The sequence below is a fragment of the Pantherophis guttatus genome, chromosome 2 (genome assembly GCF_059756535.1).
Source record: "Pantherophis guttatus breed Tessera chromosome 2, ASM5975653v1, whole genome shotgun sequence".
Taxonomy (NCBI): domain Eukaryota; kingdom Metazoa; phylum Chordata; class Lepidosauria; order Squamata; family Colubridae; genus Pantherophis; species Pantherophis guttatus.
The window spans coordinates 9,544,344-9,566,768 of record NC_142064.1 but is presented as its reverse complement, the minus strand read 5'-3'; positions in this window follow the sequence as shown (position 1 = coordinate 9,566,768).

Below are 22,425 nucleotides of genomic sequence, written 5' to 3'. Positions count from 1 at the left end.
TTCATACTTTTGTATATTTATACAAAGTCAGCTTATTGCCCCCACAAACTGGGTCCTCATTTCATCTACCTTAGAAAGGATGGAAGGCTGAGTCAACCTTGAGCCTTGGAGAGATTCGAACCAGCAGTAAATTGCAGGCAGCTGTGTTAATAACAGGGTGCGTAGACCACTGTACCATCAAGGCTCTTTTCACCTCTCGTCTTGAGAAGCTCAACAACTCCATCCACCACAACATCCCTGCTCTTCCCTTTCCCCTTGACCCAGACACATTTTCTCCACACATTTGTTTGCAATTCAATAGAATAGAGTAGAATAAATATAGAATAACAGAGTTGGAAGGGACCTTGGAGGTCTTCTAGTCCAACCCCCTGCTTAGGCAGGAAACCCAACACCACTTCAGACAAATGGGTATCCAACATCTTCTTAAAAACTTCCCGTGTTGGAGCATTCACAGCCTCTGCAGGCAAGTCGTTCCACTGATTAATTGTTCTAACGGTCAGGAAATTTCTCCTTAGTTCTAGGTTGCTTCTCTCCTTGATTAGTTTCCACCCATTGCTTCTTGTCCTGCCCTCAGGTGCTTTGGAGAATAGCTTGACTCCCTCTTCTTTGGGGCAGCCCCTGAGATATTGGAAGATTGCTATCATGTCACACCTGGTCCTTCTTTTCATTAAACAAGACATACCCATTTCCTGCAACTATTCTTCATGTGTTTTAGCCTCCAGTCCTCTAATCATCTTTGTTGCTCTTCTCTGCACTCTTTCTAGAGTCCTTGTTCATTCTCTCTCTACGTGTCCAAACCACGTAGAACATTTCTTTTGCACCAGTCACTCATTTTTCTTGTTGAATTCACATTCATTCTCCCCCCACATTCCTTTTACCTGATTTCCTCTTGTTTCACAACAGATACTCTCTCTTTCTCTGCTCTGTTCTCATCTCATTCATATTTTTATGTTTCTCCTGGCATACTCAACTCCCCATTCATTAGCACTCTTAGCATGTTCATTAATTTCAAATGCATTCCTCACCATCTGTTTAACCAGCACACAGGTGTGTCTGAAAATGTCTTCATCCATTTCCCCATCTTTAGTAAACATCGAGTAAACATTGAGTAAACAAGATGAACAAATTTGTCTACATGCTCCAGTTTCTTTGTTGTTGTTGTTCTTACCACTTTTAACTTTCAGTCATTCATATTGTTTTCCCTGTCAAACACAACTTTCTTCGTCTTTGATCCATTCATTTTCAAATCCTTAATCCCCTTTGCATCTGCATATCTCTCTAACATTTGCTAGACATTATTTTTCTATTCAACCATTAAATACCATTGTTGTGTAGGAAAGTATCAATACATCCACATTATCAGTAGGATGTAGGAGGATATAGAACATAGAATAATAGAATGGGAAGAGACTTTGGAGGCCTTCTAGTCCAGGGGTCACCAATCTTTTGGACCTCAGGGAGCACTAAATTCATAATTTTAAATCCCGTGGACCACTAATATGATCTGCCTAATGACCGGCTGGGTGAGCATGGCTAGGTGGTCATGTGACTGGGTGGGTGTGGCCAACTCGATGTCACTCATGTCGAGGAGCACCTCGCCAGCCTCTACTCACCCCTCCCCTCCCAGCCACTCCTTATCTCCCTGCCCAGGCTCCTTAGGGTCCCAACAGGAAGCAGTTGTTGGAGCTAAGCAGCCACCACGAGAAAGAGTTGGCCAAACAGCTCAGTTCAAATTGGATCTGACCAAGAAGGAGGCTCGGTAGAAGCACCTCACTGAGGACTAGGAGCATAGGGTTTCCAAGCAGAGGGAAGACCTGCCTGAGTGCAAGGCCAGGTACCGGCACCTGGAGGCTCAGCATGCTAAGATGGTCAGCCAGTTCCAGGCCATGATGCAGTCCCACTGGAACAAGGCCCTCCGGCTCTTCGCCACCAGCAGCACTTCCCTCCAGCCTTCACCCAAAGCCCCACACCAGGAGGCCAAAGCAGACCCCAAGTTGGAATTTCTGTCCCCCTCCGACCTGCACAAAAAGACCCCGAAGGGGGAGAAGGGCGTGGCCATGGTGGGCGTGGCCTAGTCAGCCTCTTGCACCATGGCAGAAGGAGGGCATTTTTGCCCTCCCCGGGCTCCAGAGGCTTTTCTCAAGCCTCTGGGGAGGGTGAAAACGACCTCCCCTGGCCCTCCGGAGGCCTTCTGGAGGTTGGAAATGGTTTTGTTTTCGGCCTTCCCGAATGTCCGGTAGGCCCATTTTTCGCCTCCTGCACTTACCTGCATCCAAAATGGGCTGCGTGGGGACTCCTGGGATGGGGTGGGCGAGGCCAGCCAGGAGTGGGATTTGGGGGTTCTCTGAACTGCACAGAATCTTAGCTAGAGGTTCTCTCGAACCAGGGGTGAAATCCAGCAGGTTCTGGAGAACCGGTAGCGGAAGTTTTGAGTAGTTCAGAGAACTGGCAAATACCACCTCTGGCTGGCCCCAGAATGGGGTGGGAATGGAGATTTTGCAATATCCTTCCCCCTGGAGTGGGGAGGGAATGGGGATTTTGCAGTATCTTTCCCCTGCCACACCTACCAAGCCACACCCACCAAGCCACGCCCACCAAGCCATGCCCACAGAACCGGTAGTAAAAAAATTTGGATTTCACCACTGTCCCGAACCTCTGCAAATCCCCAGCAACCCACCCCTGGACAGCTGTATACATCTGATAAGAAAGGAAGAAGGAAAGAAGGAAGGGAAGAGGGAAGGAGGAGAGGGATGAAGGAAAGGGAAGAAGGAAAAATGAGAAGGGAGGGAGGGAGGAAGGAAGGAAGGAAGGAAGCAAAGAGGGAAGGAAGGAAGGAGATGATGGAAGTAAGGATGGTTTACAGGGACCAAAAGGTATAGAAAGTTCCAGCAAATGGTGTAAACTGGATTAATACACTTTCCCCTATTCTTATCTATTATCTTTAATTTTGTTTTTGGCTTATTACTTTTTACTTCCTTTCCAAGCTTTGCATCTGTTTATCCAGAAAGGAAATAAAATATGCACGGATGCAATTTCTCAACAAGAGAGAAAACCCCAAAAAACAAGGACCAAGAGGAATATGACAAAGAGAGAAAGCCAACAAGGATGTGAGAATAATACCCGGCTGATTACCTGCTTCATGGGCAACTTAAGATAAAGCTGCAATTCTACTTTACATAAGTATGTTTTCCCCCTCTATGTAGCCTATTATGATAAATTTTTCTTTCGCTGATCCTGTTAACTGAAAAAGCCAGAAAGAATAAGAGGCTTCCCCACTGAGTTATAACCCCTCTCTGTTGTATTATCTGTAAATAATTTGAATTATTATTGCTGATTTAACTTTGGATACGATGCATTCTTGAAGGAAGTATAAGAGTATCCAAAGCTTTATTTGAAAGCATGTAATGAACTGAGGATATTCCCCCCCACCCTCCTCCATTCACTATTATTTGCTAGGGTTTTCTTTGGCTTCTTGCCAAACGGTGGAGAAAGGATTTTTAAACAAGCAGTCTTTGAAATTCTAGTTTTTTCCCCTAGTTTACTCTGATGAATCCTTAACATTCAGTTAAGGGGGTGCATTCAGGGACTTTTTATACGTGGGGATGAGAAAAATAAATCAAAAGTTGCATAAGCATGCAATCAACCCTCCCCATCAAAATACAGGGTTTTGATGGTACAGATAGGGGCACTATCTTAACTTTTATTTTTTTGGGGACATCAGATTAACAGAGTTGGAAGGGACCTTGTAGGTCATCTAGTCCAACCCCCTGCCCAAGCAGGAGACCCTACACCATTTCTGACAGATGGCAGTCCAGTCTCTTCTTGAAAGCCTCCAGTGATGAAGCTCCCACAACTTCTGAAGGCAACTTCTCTTCCATGGGTTGATTGTTGTCAAAGTCAGAAAATTTCTCCTTATTTCCAGGTTGAATCTCTCCTTGTTCAGTTTCCATCCATTATTCCTTGTCTGGCCTTCGGATGCCTTGGAAAATAGCTTGATCCCCTTCCTCTCTGTGGCAGCCCCTCAAATATTGGAATGCTGCTATCATGTCACCCCTGGTCCTTCTCTTCACTAGACTAGCCATGCCTAGTTCCTGCAACCGTTCATCGTATATTTTAGCCTCCAGTCCACTCATCATCTTGGTTGCTCTTCTCTGCACTCGTTCTAGAGTCTCCACATCTTTTTTATAGTGTGGTGACTAAAACTGGATGCAGTACTCTAGGTGTGGTCTTACTAGGGCTTTATAGAGTGGTATGACTACCTCTCTTGATCTTGATTGTATCCCTCTGTTAATGCAGTTTAGGATTGCATTGGCTTTTTTGGCTGCCGCCACACACTGCTGGCTCATATTGAACTGGTTATCCACTAAGACGCCAAGATCCCTCTCACAGTTACTGCTATTAAGCCTGGTTTCACCCAGTCTGTATGTCTACTTTTGGTTTTTCTTGCCTAAGTGTAAGACTTGGCTTTTCTCTACATTGAATTTCATTTTGTTAGATAGGGTCTGTTGTGCAGCGGCCTGCACGGATTGTTGCTGATCCCGACGAGGAGGAGGCTGGTGTGGTGCTGTGCCAGCAGCCTGTGCAGCCGGCGCTCGAGTCGGACAGCGAGGAGGCTGAAGAAGATGTGGTGCCAGAGGCGGGGATTCAGCCAGGGCCTTCAGAACCTCCAGAGGCTCCTTTAAGTGAAGAGGATGAAGTGGAGGAGCCTCTTCTCAATGCACCGGCACGCAGAGCTGCCAAAAGGCAGGAGTGGTTCCTCAGGAGGAGGTGTCCTCGAGAGTAAGACTTGTGGCTAATTGGCCACTCCCTTAGCCTATTTAAGTTTGCACACAGTTTGTAAAAGTTGCAGGAAACAACGTTCGTTCGTTCGCTGATCATTGAGTTTGGATTTTCTCTGCAAACCTGGCTTCTGGGCTTTCTGCCAACTCTTGTAGGACTCTTATCTTATCTGTGGAATTTCTGGCAGGTTGTTAAAAACGTTTTATTAACAGCCTGCATTTGCAAAAGACTGTGTTTTGAAGTAAACTTGAGTTTTGTTCGAAGTTTGTGTGTGTGCTGCATTCTTTGGGATCCGTAGCTGGGGCAGAACAGGGACCAGTGTTCAAGTCTGTCAAGATCCATCTGGATCTTGAGCCTATCTTCTAGGGCCCTGATGGCGAACCTATGGCACACGTGCCAGAGGTGGCATGCAGAGTCCTCTCTGTGGGCACACGCATCATTGCCAGCTTCTCTTGTGGTTTCTGGCATGCGCATCTGCCGGCCACCTAGTCTTCGCACATGCTGGAATGCTGGAAACCCAAAAGCCAGGTGGCTGGCACGCGCATGCGGTCGTCTGTTAGGACACCAAAATCCCTCTCCCAGTGACTATAGTCGAGCCAGGGACCGCCTAAAGGTAGTCCTCGACTTACAAACAGAACTGAAACCAAACTTTTTGTTGCTAAGTGAAACATTTGGTAAATATTGTAAATTGTAAATACTGGTTGCAGGATTTGGGTTTGGCCAGTCTAGAGAAAAGAAGGACTAGGGCAGTGTTTCTCAACCTTGGAAGCTTGAAGATGGGTGGACTTCAACTCCCAGAATCCCCCAGCCAGCGCTGCTGGCTGGGGGATTCTCGGAGTTGAAGTCCACCCATCTTCAAGCTTCCAAGGTTGAGAAACACTGGATTAGGGTGACATCATAGCAGTATTCCAGTATTTGTGGGGCTGCCGCAAAGAAGAGGGAGGTCAATTTATTTTCCAAAGCACCAGAGGGCAGGACAAGAAACAATGGATGGAAACTAATCAAGGAGAGAAGCAACCTAGAACTAAGGAGAAACTTCTTAACAGGGAGGACAATTAACCAGTGGAACAGCTTGCCACCAGAAGTTGTGGGTGCTCCATCACTGGAGGTTTTTAAGAAGAGACTGGGCAGCCACTTATCTGAAATGGCATAGGATCTCCTGCTTGAGCAGGGGGCTGGGCTAGAAGACCTCCAAGGTCCCTTCCTGCCAGGGCAGCATTCAAATGCTGCCATAAAGAGACGGAGAAGAGGCTTGACTTCTCACCTAGTTATTTTCTCTGTAGATAATGTCTCCGAGGAGATGGGATGGGAGGGGGACATTCCTGGGGTTGGAGGCTGGAGCTGGGAAGATTGATTTGGAAGATGGCCAATAAGAAGATGAGAATTGGGGAACGGAAAGGGAAGGTTTTGGGGGTCAAAGGCTTAGTATCAGCTACGCAGAGTCGGTAGCAGATTGTTGTTCTCAATAAATGGAATATTTCAGCAAAGATTAATTGTCTGGGGGTGCAATTTATTTGAGATGACATCGAAACCTGACAGTATTCACTTACCTTCGCTACCGGTTCGCAAATGTGACCTCCGCACATGCGTAAGGCCTTCCGTGCATGCACAGAGCATCAAAAACAGGACGTGATGACATCCGGGTGGATAGGTAGGGCCTTCCACAGCCGCCGCTACCAATTCGCCCGAACCGGATAGAACCAGCTAAATACCCCCACTGCTTCCAGCTCTGTTCTGACTCTGCCCCATAGAGTGTCTGCCTGAAGACAGTTATTCTGGAAACCACCCCCCCCCCCCGCGAAGTCACCGCAAAAACGGTGTTTAACATCCCATCTGCAGGGATTGACGCCTCTGCTTCTCCTTGTATTGCCAGAGGTATATAATGTCATTTTCAAAAGCGTCTGTAGTTTTCATCCTACAGCGCTGGTCCTCCTCTCGCCCGCTATCAACCTATCGAAGATAAGCGATTCAAAGGGCCGTTGACAAAGGAGCATCCGAACGCAACCAAAAGGGTTGGAGATAAATGTTCTTCGCCGCTCTTTCCCCCACTTCCTCTGATTTCCCCCCCCCCGCCCCCGGTATAAGACCTCCGCTTAAAATTAGGTCACCGTCTGTGCATTTCTCTTCTTCCCATCTTCACCTTTCAGGTTTGTAGATTCTGCCCTCCACTTTTAAACATCGGAACTTGTACCTCCTCCCTCCCACCCACCTCTCAGGCAAGGATTCCAACTGATCCAATTTTCTCTCGGCTGCCCTGGATTTATTTGGTGTTTCGGCCCAGCCTTTCAAACGCCAATTTGGACTAATGAGCTTGCCACAAAGACAAGCCAGCAACTCAACCCGCCGATTGCAGAAACGGGTCGTAAAAATACCAAGCCCGCCATGGATACTGTGCTTTTAATGACAGGGGGGAGCCCCAGAATTCAAGGTGACTTCATTTTTGTGTCTAATAGAAGAGAATATTTGTGGTTGGGGGTTGAACTGGAGGGTCCTTCTTGCTCTCTCTCGGCTTGGTGGTTTTCTTGCAGGTCTTTTATTACCCAATTAGGTAACATTGAAAGGGCCTTGGTGGCGCAGCAGACTAAAGCGCTGTTAAGTAGCACCAGCTGCCTGCAATTACTGCAAGTTCGAATCTCACCAGGCTCAAGGTTGACTCAGCCTTCCATCCTACCGAGGTAGGTAAAATGAGGACCCGGATTGTGGGGGCAATAAGCTGACTTTGTATAAAAAAGAACACCGCTTAGGGGGGGCACAAAAGCCCTACTAAGCAGGTATATTAAAAAAGTATGAAGGCTATTGCTTAACGCATTGTAAGCCGCCCTGAGTCTCTGGAAAAGGGTGGCATATAAATTGAACCAATAAATAAATAAATAAATAAATAAACATCATCAGTTTTAGTAGGCAATGGGGTTTATGGAGAGGAGGAGGAGGAGGAGGAGGAGAAGGAGAGGAAGAGGTGGAGGATTGTGGGATCCTTGGTGCTTTCTGAGCTTGGTGGTTTTCTTGTGGACCTTTCATTACCCAACTAGGTAACATCATCAGTACTAGAAGGAAGTGGGGTTTGTGGGTGGGAGGGGGAGAAGGAGGAGGAGGAGAAGAAGAAGGAGGAGGAGAGGAGGAGGAGGTGGAGGACTGTGGGGTCCTTGGTGCTTTCTGAGCTTGGTGGTTTTCTTGTGGACCTTTCATTACCCAGCTAGGTAACATCATCAATACTAGAAGAGAATGGGGATTGCTTTTTACATATTAGTGGCTTGAACCACCAAGAATACTCCCACCAATACTGACAGAGCAAAACACTCTTCTCTTCTCTTCTCTTCTCTTCCCTTCCCTTCCCTTCCCTTCCCTTCCCTTCCCTTCCCTTCCCTTCCCTTCCCTTCCCTTCCCTTCCCTTCCCTTCCCTTCCCTTCTCTGATAGTTGGCTCACATTGCATTGATGCAATGCTAATAAAAGGGGGAAGGGCTTTGATCACACCACCTCAGCCATTTTCTTGGCTTCCTAAACCCACCTTAACAGAATACAATAGAATAATAGAATAGGAAGGGACCTTGGAGGTCTTCTAGTCCAACCCTCTGCTCAGGCAGGAAGCCCTATACCGTTTCAGACAAATCGTTGTCCAATCGCTTCTTAAAAGTTGTGGAGCACAACTTTTGGATGGGCACTAAAAGCATTCGGAGTGGGAAGAACTAGTCCTGGAGCCAGTGAGAGTCTCTTTCATCAACATCAACTTCACGTTGGAGAAACTCTGATTCATGGTTGACATCCTTGGGAGGAACAATGAAAAGGAGCTTGCCTATGGCTTACGGAAGCCAGGAAGAATGCATGGATTGTGAAGTCGCTTAGATGCTGCGTAAGATTTTAGACATCATAGTGAGCATCTTGAATTGAATGAAATATTGATTTCAAACCTGAAATATTCCTGTTGGGGATTTTACCAGAAATTTATACCAAAGAAAACATGTATTTGATTATCCATGTAATAACTGCAGCTAGAATTGTATTTGCACAAAATTGGAAAAGGGAAGAGATCCCTCCAGAGGGTAATGCGATTAGGAAAATATTAGAATGTGCAGAAATGAATAGGTTAGCACTGGCAATTAAAGAGAAAGAACGAACCGAATATTATATTATATCAGAGCTATTTTACCGATGGTTAGAGAATAAATACAAAAATTAGAAATAAAAGTAGATGAGTGAAATATAGAAAATGTACTAATAGCGTTAATAGAGGTACATAAGTTAAGAAGAGGATTGTTATAGTATCCGATATTTAATGTATTGGTATTAAGCTAAGAATAGGTTAAATCAGGGGTCAGCAACCTGCGGCTCTGGAGCCGCATGTGGCTCTTTCACCCCTCTGCTGCTGGGGCTCCCTGTCACTCAAAATATGCATCACAACTGCCAATGTGCAACACCCGCTGGCACACAATTTATTGAGCTTTTCAACCATGGATAAATCCAAGAAAAGTTTCAGAAGAAAACAGAATGTTTAATTCAACTACATATACTAGTTTTGTGGCCACTCAAGAAATAGTCAGGCACAGGAAGTGTTTTGTGGCGCCCGGTGTTTTCTTTTCTGGGGGAAACGGGTCCAAATGGCTCTTTGAGTGTTTAAGGTTGCTGACCCCTGGGTTAAATAATGAATATGGCTGACAATTCACTAGTTTCTGGGCTTTTTTTCTTCTGGCAGCCAGCAGACCCTTTGCTGCCCATCTATCTTAGTCTCCCAATGGGCAGCAGAGTGTTTGCTGGCTGCCAGAAGAAAAAAAGCCCAGAAACTAGTGAATTGTGATTTCACTGAATTAGGGCTGCATAATATCTTGGTTTACGTAAGTAGAACCTGGCTAAAGATAGATAGATAGATAGATAGATAGATAGATAGATAGATAGATAGATAGATAGATAGATATAGATGTTTTTCTTTTAGCCAGGTTTTTCCTACGTAACCAAGGTTTTTCTGCAGCCCTAGCTCAGTGGAGTCACATCCACTCGATTCTGGGCTTTTTTCTTTCTGGCAGCCCTTGCTGCCTGGTGAGAGACTTATATAGATCTATTTCTGGCTCGTTAGCCATCATCAGTAAGCCACACCCACATCTCATGTGGGTGACTCCACTGAGCTAGGGCTGCAGAAAAACCTTGGTTACGTAGGAAAAACCTGGCTAAAAGAAAAACACACATAAATCCTACGAAGAGTAAGAAAATAGATATTGTACCTTTACAGGGAGGATACATGAGATGTGGGTGTGGCTTACTGATGATGGCTAACGAGCCAGAAATAGATCTATATAAGTCTCTCACCAGGCAGCAAGGGCTGCCAGAAAGAAAAAAGCCCAGAATCGAGTGGATGTGACTCCACTGAGCTAGGGCTGCAGAAAAACCTTGGTTACGTAGGAAAAACCTGGCTAAAAGAAAAACACACGTAAATCCTACGAAGAGTAAGAAAATAGATAGATATAGATATAGATATAGATATAGATATAGATATAGATATAGATATAGATATAGATATAGATATAGATATAGATATAGATATAGATATAGATATGAATTGGATGGGATAGAAGCTGATGATACAAGACAGGTTTGTCACAAGGAAATGGACCTCAATTTATTCTCCAAAGCGCCGGAAGGCAGGACAAGAAGCCATGGGTGGAAGCTTGTCAGAAGAAGATCCAACTTAGAAGTAAGGAGAAATTTCCTGACGGTGAAAACAATTAGTCCGTGGAACAGAAGTTGCCTCCAGAAGTTGTGGGTGCTTCAACCCGCTGCTCCAGTTGTGGGCAGCGGGTTGGACTAGAAGACCTCTGAGGTCCCTTCCATCCCTATGATTCTACGATTCTTAGAAGCTTCTTCCACCATGATGGTCTGCAGAACATTCCGGAGGAGACACAGCGGTGGGTCCTGCACTGCGAAAGGCAAAGAGACCGACGAAGTGGGGAGTGACAGAAAAGAGAATCCAGGGTCTTGTCGGGGATCTGGATAATTTGAGACGCTGACTTCTCCCGGGGGGGGGGGGGGGGGAAGGCTAGGAATAATTAATATGCAGAAAACCTCCTGCAGTGGAAGCGCCAACATCCAGCGCTGTCCTCTCCTTGATGATGTGTTTGTGATAAATGTTCACATGACAAGGTTATTTGGTGCAAAGCAGCTGGCTGGGTTGTCATGGCAACCGCTCCACGATGCCCATAAATCTGGCATGTCGTTATCCTGGCTGGGTATGCATAACACACCGGTCTGCCAAGCCAATTCCAGCAGGCGATTTGACAGAATCCCATTCTCTCTCTCTCTCTCTCTCTCTCTCTCTCTCTCTCTCTCTCTCTCCCCTTCCCCTCCTTCCCCTCCCTCTCCTCTCTCTCTCCCACTCCCTCTCTCCTCCCTCTCTCTCTCTCCTATCTTTTTCCCTTCTCTCTCCACCTCTCTCTCCGTCCGCCCTCTCTCTCCCTCCCTCTCTCCCTCCTCCTCTCTCTCCTCCCCTCCCTCTCCCTCTGTCCCTCTCTCCCACTCCCTCTCTCTCCTTCTGTCCTTCCCTCTCACTCTTTCCCTTCTCTCCCTCCCTCCCTCTCTCCCTCCTTTCTCTCCTCCCCTCCTTCTCTCTCTCTCCCTCTCACTCTTTCCCTTCTCTCTCCCTCCCTCCCGCTCTCCTTCTCTACCCCCTCCCTCTCTCTCTCCCTCCCTTTCTCTCTGTCTCTCTCTCTGCCCCTCCCTCTGTCTCACCTTCTCTCTTTCCTTCTCCTTCTCTCTCGCTCTCTTTTCTCTCTGTCCCTCTCTCCCACTCCCTCTCTCTCCTTCTGTCCTTCCCTCTCACTCTTTCCCTTCTCTCCCTTCCTCCCTCTCTCCCTCCTCCTCTCTCATCCCCTCCCTCTCCCTCTGTCCCTCTCCCTCTCTCCTTCTCCTTCTCCCCCTCCCTCTCGCTCTTTCCCTTCTCTATCTCCCTCCCTCCCGCTCTCCTTCTCTACCCCTCCCGCTCTCTCTCCCTCCCTCTCTCGCTTTCTCGTCCCTCTCTCTCTTTCCTTCTCTCTCTCCCTCCCTCTTTCTCTGTCTCTCTCTCTCTGCCCCTCCCTCTGTCTCACATTCTCTCTCTCCTTCTCCTTCTCTCTTGCTCTCTTTTCTCTCTGTCCCTCTCTCCCACTCCCTCTCTCTCCTTCTGTCCTTCCCTCTCGCTCTTTCCCTTCTCTCCCTCCCTCCCTCCCGCTCTTCTTCTCTACCCCTCCCTCTCTCTCTCTCTCCCTCTCTCGCTTTCTCGTCCCTCTTTCCTTCTCTCTCTCCCTCCCTCTTTCTCTGTCTCTCTCTCTCTCTGCCCCTCCCTCTCTCTCACCCTCTCTCTCTCCTTCTTTCTCTCTCTCTTTTCTCTCTGCCCCTCCCCCACCTGCTCTCTCTCTCTCTCACACACATACAGACCAACCCACAGGATTCTCTAACTGACTTTCTGCATCCCAGTACTGAGAGTTTCTCAGCTTACGACCTATAATCGAGCCCAAAATTTCCATTAGAAAGTGAGACGTTTGTAAAGTGAGCTTCCCCTCCCCCCATTTTGCGACCTTTCTTTCCACAGTTGTTGAGTGAATCACTGCAGTTGTTAAGCTAGTCTCACAGATGTTCCGTGAATCTGGCTTCCCCATTGACTTTGCTTGTCAGAAGGTCGCATGACCCCGAGGATACAACAACCGTCATAAACATGGGACAGTTGCCAAGCGTCTGAATTTTGACCATGTGAGCGTGGAGATTGCTGCAACGGTCGTAAGTGTGAAAAACGGTCATGGGTCCCTTTTTTCAGTGTCATTGTAACTTTGAATGGTCACTGAACGAACTGTTGTAAGTCGAGCGCTCCCCGTATTCTTTTTTTTTTCTCCCTCCCACAAAAAAAATAAAAAATAAAAATTAGGTGCATTCATAGAAGCCAGGAAAATTTTAGATCATTATAAAGATAGAAAAGTAGCATCTCACTCACTGGGATGTCCCGATGGTTTTCCATCCAATGATTAACGGATGGGGATTGGCTTCATATGGAGTTGTGGGCTTGGGAATTCTGGGAGTTGAAGTCCACCCATCTTAAAGTTGCCAAGCTTGAGAAAGACAGTGATGGATGGATGGATTTTCATCCAGCAATGGACTCTCAGTGTTTCAGAAAACCCCAACTCCACTTAAAAACTCAGAGACAAGCATTTTCTCAAACTTCCATTTATTAGAGTAGGTATACGGGCACATCTGAGAAAACCCGAATCTGATGATTCCGGATTTCCCTCAGTAAATCAAAAACCCCAAATCCATCCCCTGCACCCATCAGTCCATCACATGTTCCAATCACCACCGCCCCATCTCGAGACATCACTCCTACCACTCCTTCTCCAGATGCAGGACTGTCATGACCTTGGCCGAAAAGAAGAATGCTATTTTGTCTAACTACATTCCCTCTACTAAATGTTGTGACCTAGGCTTCCCGAGTCATTAAAACACACGAGTAGTCCCAAAAACCTCTTTTATTGCAACAGCTGTGAATTACGTTCATTCACAGCCGAGTCCCAATTAGTTATAAAGAGTCCTTCAGGATAATCACCAGCCTTTATCTCACTTGACACGCAGCCAAAGACCTACTTGGCAAAGCCACACAGAATTCAGAATCAAACAGAGATACCGACTGGGAACAGAATTAACAATGTTGCTTTCCTGCAAAGGGTTGTGGCCCGTACGCGGCCTGTGCAGCTAGTAGCTGATTCCGACAGCGAGGAGGCTGGTGTGGTGCTGCGCCAACAGCCTGTGCAGCTGGACTGGAGTCAGACAATGAGGAGGCTGGAGAAGATGTGGTGCCACAGGTGGGGATTCAGCCAGGGCCTTCAAAACCTCCAGAAGCTCCCATAAGTGAAGAGGAAGAAGAGGAGGAGCCTCTTCTCGATTCACAGGTGCGCAGAGCTGCCAAAAGGCAGGAGTGGCTCCTCAGGAGGAGGTCACCTCGAGAGTAGGGCTTGGGGCTAATTGGCCACTCCCTTAGCCTATTTAAGGAGGAACACCGACTGAAGCAATTTGCAGGGAACAACTTCATTCACTCTCCTTCGTGTCTTGATCTTAGTTCTCTACAAATTGCTTCTGGGCTTTCTGCCAACCATAGTAAGATTACGATTATTCATTATTTGGATTCTTGTAGGCTGTTAAGAAAGTTAATTAACAGCCTTTGTTTGAAAAATATTGATTTAATTTAGTAAACTAAGGTTTGTGTGTGCTACGTTCTTTGGGGTCTGTAGCTGGGGCAAAACACAAAGGGCCCACATGCCTTTGCTTCTCTTTTAAGCCTTATGGGAGGGGCCAATCATCTCCAGGCCTTACTCCCAAGTCATCCCTTTAGTTTTAACTGTTCTTGCCTTCTGGCAGCTCTGCGCATGCACGCACTAGGAACAGGCTTCTCCTGTTCCTCTGCCTCTCTGCTGTCTGACTCTGGAGTCTCCAGAGTCCGCGCGTAACTCCCAGATGGCATCTCTGCCTCCGACGCAGAGCCTTCGTCCGACCCTTCCCCAGATTCCAGGACTGGCCCATGTTCCTACCCAGCCTCCTCACTGTCCGACTCCGCTGCCAGCTCCCGCAGGCTGCTGGTGGACTGCAACACTAAATCCCCGCTCCTGCTTTCCCACACACAAAAAAGTGGCAGTGGGGAAGCTTCCGGTGCTAATATGGCTTCCAAAGCTGACATGGACATCGTGAGCCGGTGTGCTATATGGTGCTGAAGGTGTTGGATTAGCAGCAAGAAGAATCGGTTTTAGGTCCCACCACCAAAACCAAACTAAGGTTTTACGCTTAGTCCCAAAACTCTGAGCTGAAGAAGCTTCTTGGATGAGAAGCAAAACATCTTCAAAGAAAAACCAGAAAGTCCAGTTGCCTCTCGAAAAAAGTACCTTTGGGATGAGGGAAGACCCCCCTCTCCTAGAAGAATGAAATATTTTAGAAAATATTTAAAAAGGCAGGATGAAATATTTCCCCTAAAAGAGAAATAAAAATCTTAAAGGAGACAGAAACTCAGAGTCTCAGCTCCCTGCCCCCCCCACCCCCCCACCCCCAAGCAGATACTGAGCTGGGGCAGCTTTAGAAATGCAGATTTGGTAATCCATTACTGCCTACAACAAGGTCTGGCTCTCAACAAAGGCATGGCATGGCATGGCAAAGCCATTTAGCCACAATAGCAATTGCCCTTCATTGCATCACCCAGCAAACTTCAACCAAACTTGACTCAGACAAACATGACCCCTACTGGCCCTGTGGGAATCTGACAACAGCCAATAGAATGCATGTTCTTGCACAGGAACAGGAAGCTCAAGGGCAAAGCCCAAGAGAAGGTATAAAAGCCACCCACACTCAACTCCATGTGGTCAGCTGCACCAGAACCACCCATGCGGTCCTGCTCATCATTAAACCATCTTTCGGCCAAACAATGTCGGCTGACGACCCCCAGGGGGAGGGCGTTCTCTGTGGGAGCCCCAACCCTCTGGAATGGATTGCCCACTGAGCTCAGGACAGCCCCCGACCTTCTTTCCTTCCGCCGCGAGCTGAAGACGTGGCTCTTCCGCCAATTAAACTGATCCGTTTGGGGGTACACTGGTATAATTTTAAATCGTTTTTTAATTGGGTTACTGATTTTAATTTGGTATTGTATTGCGATTTGTATTGATGTTGTCATTTTGTAAGCCGCCTTGAGTCCCTAGGGAGAAAGGCGGCATATAAATCGCAATCAATCAATCAATCAATCAATCAATAAATACATAAATAAATAAATAAATAAATAAATCTTTCCAATCAGCCTCCACGTTTCCAGTGTCTTTCTCCCGGCTTGGAACTGAACCGGATGGCTATTTCTTCCAACAGGGACAACCATGACTGGGGTGACTGAGAATCTCCATAGACATTTAGCTACTTTGCACTTTGGGATCAACACCCTTCAAAAAGAGCTGAAGAAGCTTCTTGGATGAGAAGCGAAACGTCTTCAAAGAAAAACCAGAAAGTCCAGGTGCCTCTTGAAAAAAGCACCTTTGGGATAACCATGACTTGGATGACTGAGAATCTCCATAGATGTTTTACACCTAGGCAAGAAAAAACAAATGCCTAGGAATAGGGTAGCAATAGGGTAGGCCCTCTCTCTCTCTCTCTCTCTCTCTCTCTCTCTCTCTCTCTCTCTCTCTCTCTCTCTCTCTCTCTCTCTCTCTCTAAGGGTCTTATTTTGAACCCCAGAAAAGGGACCATAGATTTCTCTTTCTCTCTTTTTTCCTCCTTCTCCTTCTCTTTCTATCTCTCTCTCCTTATCTCTTTCTTCCCCTTCTTTCTTTCTCTCTCTTCCTCATTCTTTCTTCCTCAGTCTCTCTTTCTATCTTAATGTCTCTCTTTTCTCTCTCTTCTCCTTGTCTCTCTCTCTCCTTCTCTTTCTCCTTCTCTCTTTCTTCCCCCTCTTTCTTTCTCTCTCTTCCTCATTCTCTCTTTCTTTCTCTGTCTCTTTCTTTCTTCAATGTCTCTCTTTTCTCCTTGTCTCTCTCTTTCTCTTTCTCTCTCCACCTTCTCTCTTATTTCCCCCTCTTTCTTTCTCTTCCTCATTCTCTTTCTGTCTCTCTTTCTTTCTATCAATGTCTCTCTTTTCTCTTTTCTTCTTCTCTCCCTCTTTCTCTCCTCTTTCTAACTCTCTCCCCCTTCTCTCTTACTTCCCCCTCTTTCTTTCTCTCTCTTCCTCATTCTCTCTTTCTTTCTCTCTCTGTCTTTCTTTCTTTCTATAGTAAGCTGTCTTTTCTCTCTCTCCTTCTCCTTCTCTCTCCTTCTCTCTTTCTTCCCCCTCTCTTTCTTTCTCACTCTTCCTCATTCTATCTTTCTTTCTCAGTCTCTCTTTCTATCTTAATGTCTCTCTTTTCTCTCCTTGTCTCTCTTTCTCTTCTTCTCTTTCTCTCTCCTTCTCTCTTTCTTCCCCCTTTCTTTCTCTCTTCCTCATTCTCTCTTTCTTTCTCTCTTTCTTTCTTCAATGTCTCTCTTTTATCCTTCTCTCTCTTTCTTCTTCTCCTTTTCTTTCTCTCTCCCCTTCTCTTTATTTCCTCCCTTTCTTTCTCTCTCTTCCTCATTCTCTTTCTTTCTGTCTCTCTTTCTTTCTACCAATGTCTCTCTTTTCTCCTTGTCTCTCTTTCTCTCCTCTTTCTAACTCTCTCCCCTTCTCTCTTACTTCCCCCTTTCTTTCTTTTTCTCTCTTCCTCATTCTCTCTTTCTTTCTCTGTCTTTCTTTCTATCTTAATCTCTCTCTTTTTTCTCTTTCCCCTTGTCTCTCTCTCTTTCTCCTTCTCTTTTTCTTCCCCCTCTCTTTCTTTCTCCCTCTCCCTCATTCTCCCTTTCTTTCTCTGTCTCTCTTTCTTTCTATCTTAATCTCTCTTTCCTCTGTCTCCTCGTCTCTCTCACTTTCCCCTTCTCCTTCTCTTTCTCTCTCCTTCTCTCTTTCTTTCCCCTCTTTCTTTCTCCCTCATTCTCTCTTTCTTTCTCTGTCTCTCTTTCTTTCTGTCTTAATCTCTCTCTTTTCTCTCTCTGTGGTGTAGGGTTTCCTGTCTAAGCAGGGGGTTGGACTAGAAGACCTCCAAGGTCCCTTCCAACTCTGTTATTCTGTTAAGAAGCTCTCCTTAACAGAGAGCTCGCTTTCTCTTTCTCTTTCTCTTTCTCTTTCTCTTTCTCTTTCTCTTTCCCTCTCCCTCTCCCACCCCACCAGTGCTATATCCTGTTGTAAATAACATACCATTTCGTCTTTAGGGTCTGTATTTTCCTTACTGAGCCAAACTGTTTTAAGTTCCATTCCCACCCCTCCTCTCCCCGAGAAAAGAATTTTCTAAAGGTCCGTTGCAGCCCTGCTGAGAAAAATCCATTTTCTTTGCTGTCACCAATTTGGGCAGGATCCCACAAATGTCTGTCATCCATCAATGCATGTGGGTGGTCTTTTGCGGGTAATGTATATAAGTTGCATCATCTGGAAGTTTGAATGGATGTCTCACATATGTGCTCGCGGAAGGCAGCAAAGAGTTGGGCCTGGCTGGCATTTAACTTCCGAACGGGCGAAGCCTTGCCAAAAAAGGAAGGTAAATTGGATGCAGAATTTTCCCTTATGTTGAAAGGAAAATCCATCTGGTTCAGTTCCAAGGCTGGGAGAAAGATGCTGGAAATAACATGGATTGGAAAGAAAGACTCTCGTTATCACTCTAACCACTGCACCACCTCGGCTCTATTTAACTGAGCCGAGGTGGCGCAGTGGTTAGAGTGCTGTACTGCAGCTACTTCAGCTGACTGCTAGTTCAGCAGATCAGCGGATCAAATCTCACCGGCTCAAGGTTGACTCAGCCTTCCATCCTTCCGAGGTGGATAAAATGAAGACCCAGATTGTTGGGGGCAATATGCTATTTAGTATACTGTCTTTGGTGTAAGCCACCCAGAGTCCTTGGAGAGTCAGAGTTGGAAGGTACCTGGTAGGTCATCTAGTCCAACCCCCTGCCCAAGCAGGAGACACTACACCATTTCTGACAGATGGCAGTCCAGTCTCTTCTTGAAAGCTTCCAGTGATGAAGCTCCCACAGCTTCCGAAGGCAACTTCTGTTCCACTAGCTACAGTAGTGGCCAAAATTGTGGAAACCTTTTGGGAAAAGTGTATTTTTGAAGTTTGATGGCTAATAACACCACTTTTTTTTTTTTTTTTTTTTGGAGCTTCAAGATAATTATATTTCACTGTTGGAATGGCCTGGGAATAGCTCAGACCTTAACCCAATGGAAAATTGACTAAAGAAACTGATTAGTCAGAAGTGACCCAGCAATAAAACCCAGTTTATAGATGCAATCATTCAATCTTGGTCTCACATTATAACAGCTGCAGAACTAAAAGACTTGGTTCACTCCATGGGAAGACATTGTAATTCATGCTAAAGTTTACCCAATGAAGTATTAACTGACATGGTGATAATTTTTGTATATCTCATTTTTTCTCCACGTTTCACTTTTCTTCTTTATACTGTAACTGCTATTCTAATAGCAAATCCTTCATAAAAGCTATTGCATTACATTCTTGATTAAATTATCTTTCCATTGATATATCATTTTATGATAGATACTTCAAAAAAAAAGTGGTGTTATTAGTTAGTTTTAGAAAATACACTTTTCCGGGGGAGGAGCTGACATCGCTACGGAACAGACGGAGGATTCCTGGGCTCCAGGATCGCCATTGAAAGCCCCACTGCTGGACGGTCCTTTTTGGACCTCATGGTCTTGCTTTGACTCTGATAGTGGAGGGCACATCCTGACGATCCCAGGGACACCGCAAAGGTCCTGGTCAATCCAGGAGAAGACCTTTTTCTAACAGCGGGCTTAATCACTTTGCCCTATGTTGGATCTTGAATGAGGGCTAATCCTACCATTCTGCCTTTGTTCAGACTTTGCTGCAGGGCGTTTCAAAATATCCTGTCTTGAATGGATTTCTGCCTGCAGTATTTGCTTTGCCTATGAATAGAGCTATCTAGTTTTCAATAAGCTCTTTATTTCTTTAAGTACTGATGCTTGCTGAGGGCTATTAAGGAAAGTGGGGGTTGCTTTCTGCCTCTAAAAAAAACATGTTTCTCCATTTCTCCCTTTGAGAAATATAATATAAGAAGGTTAGATGACGTCATTTTTCTAGGATAGGAGCAGAGATTACCATATTTTTCAGAAAATAAGATGCACTTTCCCTCCCCCCCAAAAGAGGGTGAAAATTTGGGTGCGTCTTATACACCGAATGTAGCCAAAAACGCAAGGCACGGAGGAGGCGATGATCTGTGGCAATCCCTGCAGAGCTGATTGGGGGTATTCCGGGAGGCCAATCCACCCGCCAATCAGCTGCTCATGCTGAATCAGGCTGCAATAATGTGCTGAAGCTGACCTGGCTGTTTGCTATTTGCTGCAAGGACTCAGAGTTTACAGCAGCAATCACATCCAGAAAGCACACACAAGTAACTGATTCAGCAGGATTCAATAACTTCTCTTTATATAATATAACGCATGAAGTAAATATACAATACCAGAAGCAGGTTTTCCAACGCAGTAGTAAATACAAGCAAAACACAAGCAGAGGGGAGGAGTTTCAGTTTCAGTTTTGAGCAGCAGACTAGTTTACAGCTCAGCACAGACTCAGAGCTGCAGAACTAAGCCACACCCAGGCTCTTTGCTGTCTCCTTCCTTGTTGCTCACACAGCAAATACTGTTTCAGTTTCCAAACAGCCCTCAACTCTCTCACACACTGACAGGATGCTAGCCAGATGAATACCGATGGATGCTGGTAGGCAGAGGCAGATTTTTTTTTTCTTATTTTCCTCCCCAAAAACTAAGGTGCGTCTTATACTCTGAAAACTACAATACATCAAAGAGAAATTGTAACTTCAGCACTTTGGCCGCAATGTCTTGTCTTATTCCCCAGTGGGCTAATCATGGAGCTGGCAGGCCCATCTAATTCTGTTGTGGTCCATGAGCAGCCTGCGGAGCTGGCAGCAGAATCAGAGAGTGAGGAGGCTGGGGAGGACCATGGGCCAATCCTGGAGTCTGGGGAAGGCTCGGACGAGGGCTCTGCATCGGAGGCAGAGAAAGGGCCATCTGGGAGGTACGTGCTGCCTCCGGAGCCTCCAGAATCGGACCTCAGCGAGGCAGAAAAACAGGGGGAGCCTGTCCCAGTGCGCGCATGTGCAGAGCTGCTGCAAGACAAGAACAGTTAAAACAAAAGGGACGACTCAGGAGTAGGACTTGGAGATGATTTGCCCCTCCCATAAGACTTAAAAGAGGAGCAAAGGCACGTGGGCCTTTGCAGGAAGCAACGTTGTTAATTCTGTGCAGTTTAAGGCCTGAAGCTCTGTTTGATTCTGGACTCCGTGTGGCTTTGCCAATTAGGTCTTTGGCAGTGTGTCAAGGGAGAAGGACTCTTTATAACTAATTGGGACTCATCCGTGAATGAACAGAATTCACAGCTGTTGCAATAAAAGAGGTTTTTGGGACTCCTCGTGTGTTTCAATGACTCAGGAAGCCTAGGTCAGAACAAATTCTGACAAAGGCGCCTGGATAGCTTAACAGACAGAGCACTATAATTTAACAAGGTAGGTAAATTGAGGACCCAGTTGTGGGGGCAATAAGCTGACTTTGTATAAATATACAAAAGGATGAAGGCTATTGCTGAGCACATTGTAAGCCGCCCTGAGTCTTCGGAAAAGGGCGGCATATAAATCAAATTAAAAAAAAAAAAAACACCAGCTGTCTGCAATTAAAGTAAGATTGAATCTCGCCAGGCTCAAGGTTGACTCAGCCTTCCATCCTTTCTAAGGTAGGTAAATTGAGGACCCAGTTTGTGGGGGCAATAAGCTGACTTTGTATAAATATACAAAAGTATGAAGGCTATTGCTTAACGCACTGTAAGCCGCCCTGAGTCTCTGGAGAAGGGCAGCATATAAATCAAATTTAAAAAAAAAAATTCATTACCAAGGGGAAAGGCTGAGAAATTCCCAAGGAATCCCCATTTGTACTTGCAATCTAGACCCTTTGCAGAAATGTGTAGGTCGAACAGTTGTAGACGTTGTAATAGGAAGCCCTTTACCCAGGCGTGACTCCCATTGACTCCTACAGGACTGTACGGGAATAAATAATCCAGAATTGAACCTGGAAGGGCATTTATTAGACAGGCTTAATAACTCTGCTGACTAAGTTCAGGAGCAATCAGTGACAAAATATCGGTCTGATATATGGCCCACAGTGGCACAACAGTTTTTAAAGCAAGCTCTAAAAACCAGGAAATCAATCGCGGCTTGGATAGAAAGCCGTCCCAAACCTGTAAAATGCGAAGAAGGTCATCCAGGATGAATGAATGTTTCTTAGAGCTCTGTTTTGGCCATCTAATTGCAGGTAAGCCCCCATCTTAATGGTGTGTTAGAGGGGAAAAAAAGAGCTGTGGGAAAATGGTCCAAGAGGGAAGGATAATAACCAATAGGAAGTCCTCGACGTACGACTGCAGCTGAGCCCCCCAAAAATTCCATTAACGTGGAAAAGATACTCGCTTTGGTCAACCCAATAGAAAGTTTCAAACTTGTAGAAATGGGAAGAAAGGGAAAAAGCCAATGAGAAGCATGAAAAATTAGGGATGTTTTTGGATTAAAAGCAACAGCATCCTAGAGACCTTTTAGACCAGACAAAAAAGGGAACAAAAAGACCAAAATACCCAAGCCACCAGCAATCAGCACCCAGATGAGCATAGATTAATTCCAAGATTAACCCCAAACCAACAATTAAATAAACAATGCCTCAATCAAGGGACTGCCAAACAAACTAATAGTAAACCAAAGTACTTCCAAGATAACACTGACAGAGCAAGGCACTGGAATATAAATTGAGAAAAACCCCATTCCTTATTTTATTTATTTATTTATTTATTTATTTATTTATTTATTTATTTATTTATTTATTTATTTATTTATTTATTTATTTATTTATTTATTTATTTATTTATTAGTTTGATTCATATGCCGCCCTTCTCCGGAGACTCAGGGCGGTTTACAATGCTTTTAAGCAATAGCCTTCATACTTTTGTATATACCTGCTTAGTAGGGCTTTTTGCCCCCCCCCCAAGCGGTGTTCTATTTTATACAAAGTCAGCTTATTGCCCC